Below are 5979 nucleotides of genomic sequence, written 5' to 3' on the forward strand. Positions count from 1 at the left end.
GAGAGGGAGAGAGACACTGAGAGAGGGAGAGATAGCGAAAGACATAGAGAGACAGAGAGCGAGAGAGGGTAAACCCTCTTGGAAAAGGGAAATTACTTGATTTTTTCGTCTTTATCCCCCATTTTTTCATTTTTTTATCTCTTATTCTCTTTTCTGTACCCCACAGCACAGAGAAACACAGACACACACCGACACACACAACACGATACACTCTCTCTTCTCTGTCTCTCTGTCTCTCGCTCTCTCCGTCTCTCCGTCTCTCCCTCCTCTCTCCCTCTCTCTCTCTCTCTCTCTCTCTCTCTCTCTCTCTCTCTCTCTCTCTCTCTCTCTCTCTCTCTCTCAGGGGCTCTGCTGGAGTTGCATTCCAATGTGTCGCACTCAATCCCCGTAACTCCCGGCAACACGGCTCCTTGATCTGTCCCCCACGTCATGCAGGGGCGGCGAGGCGTGTGTGTATGTGTGTGTGTCTGTAAAGGCTACGGACGAGTGAAGGAAAGGGAGAAAAAGGGGAGTACGGAAGTAGGGGGGGGTGTCAGACAGTATGAGAGAGAGTGAGATCTAGAGGCCAGTAGTGCTAGAGGAATGAATGAGCGGAGAAGACAATGGGAGAAAGTGGGGTAAGAAAGAGAGAAAGAGAGAGAGAGAGAGAGAGAGAGAAGAGAGAGAGGAGAGAGAGAGACAGAGAGACAGAGACAGAGACAGAGGGCCGAGTTGATGAAGCAGAGAGGAAGGATTTGAATTTGAAAAATGCTGCCAACCTAACCCTTCACAATGCAATCACAGAAGGCAAACTAAAACAACGTACGCAAATACAAAACAAAGACGTTTTAATTATTTATTCAATGTTGTTCTACAAACACGTTGTAGCTAGCAGGCTGTGGCCAAGCTGACTGGTTGTTACTAGCAGATTGTAGCTAGCAGGTTGTGCCTAACAGGTTGTAGCTTTCAGAATGTAGCTAGCAGATTGTGTCTAGCAGGTTGAGCAGCAGGTCTAGCATTTATGCTAGCAGGCTGTATCTAGCTTTATTTAGCTAACATACTCTAGCTAGCAGGTCTTGGATAGCTGGCTGTAGCTCGCAAGCTTGTAGTATACAGATTGTAGCTATCCCTCCAGGCTTAAGAGAACCTCAGCCTTGATTCTGGTGTTGGTTCTCAGACTCACTGGAGTGAGCCTGTGCACTCACACACACAACACACACACACACACACACACACACACACACACACACACACACAAGGGCACCACATCACACACAAGGACAAAACACACATACACACGCACACACACACACACACACACACACACTCACACACACACACACGCACACGCACACACACACACACACACACACACACACACACACACACACACACACACACACACGCACACACGTGCAAACAAGACGACACCACATCACCTGCAAGGCCACATAAATAAAAGCACAAACAGAACACAATACAACACTTGCACACTCCATATATACCATATCATAAAAATAAATGCACACACACACACAAACATACACACACACACGCACAAAAATGAACGGGTCTAACATTGTAACGGTCTCTTTAAAACAAAACTACAATATGAATTTCATTCCTGGACTTAAGAAGCTTTATCTTGGTAAAGGAGGGGGAGGGAAGAGACGGAGAGAGAGCGAGACAGAGAGAGAGAAAGAGAGAGAGAGGGGGGAGAGAGGAGAGAGAGAGAGAGAGGAGAGAGAGAGAGAGAGAGAGAGAGAGAGAGAGAGAGAGAGAGAGAGCGAAACAGAGAGAGATAGAGAGTAGGAAAGTGAGCGAGAGAGCGCGCGAGAGAGAGGGGCAAGAAGAGTAAGAGAGAACGAGAGAGAGAGAGAGAAATTACCACGAGATATTGAACATCCCCGGGCGCGGTCCATTCCATTCCCTCTGTATGTCTAATATAGAGAGATACACACATTACACGCTGATACACAACACAGGGATACACATTACACACAGCTACACACAACACAGTGTGCTACACACATTTCAGCCCCTGGGCTTTCCTCAACCCATATATGGGCTCGGTCGCCCTCCACCAAGCACGTGAAACACATTGTGAAACGCACCGTGATGGATGGACGTCACACTCCTCAGTCACGATTGGCTGATATTTCAGGCGAAACAGAAAAATGTGGATGTAAAAATGCCTTCAAAGGACGGAAAAAGGGAATGAGCTGAAATATACTTGTGTATATATACACCCTTAACTAATGTGAATACACCGGTAAAAGGATACCTTTGCTTGCATGTTTTGTTCTGATCATTAGCAATTCCCTACAACATGGCGCTCTTTGACTCTTTCATCTCGGGACCCCCAAAAAAACACTCCTTCGGTGTGTGTGGGACCCGACCGCAACGGGAGGTTCACAAAAAATCGGTGTGCTCCGAGGTTTTTTCTGAGTGTTCTCCGCCTTGTCAGCCCGCGACCCACCTCCTAACTGGATCGTGACCCAGTTTGGGTCCCAACCCCATAACTTAAGAAAACACTGCCCTAGGGTATCCCAGTTAACACGGGCTGGCAGGCGCGTGACAAACAGAGTCGAGTTGTCGTCTGATTGAGTAAAGAAAGCAAGAGAGAACGTTGTTCCTTGCTTTCACATGTTACTTTCTCAGGTAGACATAAACGCACCAAAACAAATCAATCCACTGGCGAGAAAAAACTCCAGTCCAGGTCTCGGAGTCATTTAGAAAGACAAACTGAACTTGTCAGACATCCTGTTCCTATTTTCCCCTGACGCTCCTCTCCACCGGAACTGGGTTTTTCTACGGCGGCAGACCATTCAGGGGTCTGTGTTCAGGGCCAGCGGCACGGAGAACCGATTGCTGTTCACAACCAGAAACTTATCCCACACTTTTTCAATTTGCTACTTAGTTACCACACCCTGACCTGACTTACAGGGACACAGATCAAGGAGCCGGACGTAGCCTGGTCGGGCATCTTGCTCAATGATGGCTGACTTGGTCGTGGAAATGAGGACATTGGGATCGAACCCAGTACCTTGTAGCATGGAGTCAAACACCCTAACCACTGCACTATCCTCGCCCACTTTAGTAGAAAACCTCTTTATTCACCAGAGACACAAGTCGCTCTGAACAATATCCCACAATAACCTCATGGTGCGCACACATGTAACCTAATAGGGCACATACACATGTATGTAATGATGCACACGCATGTACCTCATGGTGCACAAACATGCATGTACCCGTGGTGCACACACACGTGCCCTATGGTGCTTACACATGTGCATCATCGTGCACATATTGCCACTTTGTGGTTCAGTTTACCCATTAGTTTTTCGACGCACACCTGTTCTGAACTTGACAAGCGCCAACACAATACAATATCTGCCAAGCTTGTTCTCGGATTCTGAGAGCTACTCTGCCCACTTGATCTTTTGAAAACTTGCTTGTGCAGCACTATGTGTGGGTTCATTTTGGTAAGTTAACCCCATATTGATTAGCTGCTGTCCTAGTTCCCAGAATCACTTTTTAGTCACTTTGTAAAAAAATCGGACGGATGTTTGTGTTCATTCGGAAAATGACACCCCTATAAAGACAGATCTTATTTTCGCATTGGAGGTGGTCTACGGACCCTGTACTTAAGAGTGGTACTGTCCGGCTATCAACATGCACAAGACGTTACATAACAAACCCGGCTGCGTGTGTGTTCCATCAGAGAGATGGAAGAATCAATGTAGCCCTCGCACAACACAGTAAAGGTAATCTTCACAGGAAAGGTCAACTCAATATTCAAATGAAAGAAAATGTAATCTAAGTAAGGTAAGTGAAGGGACAGACAAAGAGAGAGAGCGAGAGATGGGGGAGACAGAGAGAGAGAGAGAGAGAGGGGGGGGGGGGAGAGAGAGTGGGAGGGGGAGAGGGAGAAAAAGAGAGGAGTCAGTTGATAAAGAACATCATATCTCATTTGTTAATCCGCGAAAAAGATAACTGAAGAACTGAAAGAGTGATAGAAAGAGAGATCGAGAGTGAGAGAAAAAGAAGAGTCAGTTGATAAAGATGAGTAGATACATTCACTCTAATAACAAATTCATTTCTAATAACGACTATTTATTCATTTTCACAAAAGAACAAAGCAGAAGCCGCAGAACATCACGCGTGGGCTCCCCGTCCAATATGAAAAGGCTCTTGATCATACGCCACGCTCTGTTTGTCCGTCAGAAAGCCCTCATAGAAATTCAGGGGGAATCCCTCTTCTCTCGGCGCATATCAAAAACCAGTGTTATGATCAATAAATACACCACAGGAATCAGAGCAGGCTTTTCTTCCCTGACTGAGTTGGTCGTGGGGGAAGTTGGTGGCAGACGGGACCAACGTGTGACGGCGTCCCCACTCTCTGAGCACCACATTAGCCACGTTTACGCCGAGGCGGAACGCAAACATTTTCCCGTCGACTTTCATCCCGGCTCCGACGTCGTCGCGGGGAGAGGAGCAGAGGAGGGTGGCTGGCTGATTATTTTTCCAGACAGCCGTGAAAGGAGCCGCCAGAGAAGCACCAGATTGATTATGAACAAGCAGTGATTTTCTCCCGCTCCCGCGGCGATTACACATAGTTTCCCCTCTCTGCCTCCCCCCCCCCCCCCCACCCCCCATACCATGGCAGCGGTGGGTCGGGGTACAAATTAAATCTGTGTGTGTGCGAGGTGTGCGGTGTGAAGAATCATAACACGATCAGACTCGATTAGTGGGAATGAAATTTATTCATTCAGGTGTTACACCGGGAATGAGGTTGATCGTGTGATGTGATGCCATGGGTGAGTTTCGCTCCGTTGAGAAAGGCATGGAATCTCCCCCCCCAAAGGTTGGAGGGCTGAGACACCTTCAAATCTCACGCCAAACTAATATTGTGCACCTGTAAATAGTACACAGTATTAGTCAGAACCAAAATAAACATGTAAAGCCGACAGCAGTGCATGAATATTCAACGACACGCTTTTACCCCCCACAGATGAAGTGGCATGCATTACTGTGCTGTGATGCCTCTATACGACCAAATACCTCAACATAACAATCTTAAACATCGTTTTTCTAAGCTGTATGGCACTGATCCCACTTTGAGATTGAGCTTTCTGTAAAACTGAGAATCTAGATTGAACAGGTAGACGATGACGTTCACCGCTGAGATGGACATATCCAGGAGCATCGATCTTAATCACACGGCAATCACAGATACATATCCATTTTGAAAACTCAATCCTCGGCCCATTATCTCTCCTGATAGCGCCCGTCCCCAGGGGCCTGCTGGGGGCCACCCCATCACGATGAGACTCAGAGATCAGGGAAAGTCAAAGACAGAATGATCCAATTGTCGAGACTCACTCCAGACATTCAAGGAATGATAACATTGTTGGGACAAACTCTCACAGACAGACCGATCCCATTGTAGAGACCCACTCACACAGATTAGGAATGATAACCTTGTGGGGACTCACTCTCACAGACAGACCGATCCTTGTAGAGACCCACTCACACAGATTAGGAATGATAACCTTGTGGGGACTCACTCTCACAGACAGACCGATCCCATTGTAGAGACCCACTCACACAGATTAGGAATGATAACTTGTGGGGACTCACTCTCACAGACAGAACCATCCCATTGTGGAGACCCACTCACACACATTAGGAACGATCACTTTGTTGGGATCCCCTCACACACATAAGGAATGATGACCTTGTGGGGACTCACGCATAAGGAATGATAATCTTCTGGCTTCTCACTCTCATAGAATAAAAACATCACATTGTAGTCATGGATTAAGCACAGATTAATGACATTTTGAGGACTCACTCTCACAGACCTCTCCACATCACCTTGTTGATCACTTGTTTACTCACTCTCGCACAAATAAAACAATCACATTGTAGGGACACTAGATTCCAGACACAGATGAATCACATTGTTGGGCACCCACTCTCACACACAGAGTC

This window comes from Gadus macrocephalus, chromosome 1 (genome assembly GCF_031168955.1).
Source record: "Gadus macrocephalus chromosome 1, ASM3116895v1".
Lineage (NCBI taxonomy): Eukaryota > Metazoa > Chordata > Actinopteri > Gadiformes > Gadidae > Gadus > Gadus macrocephalus.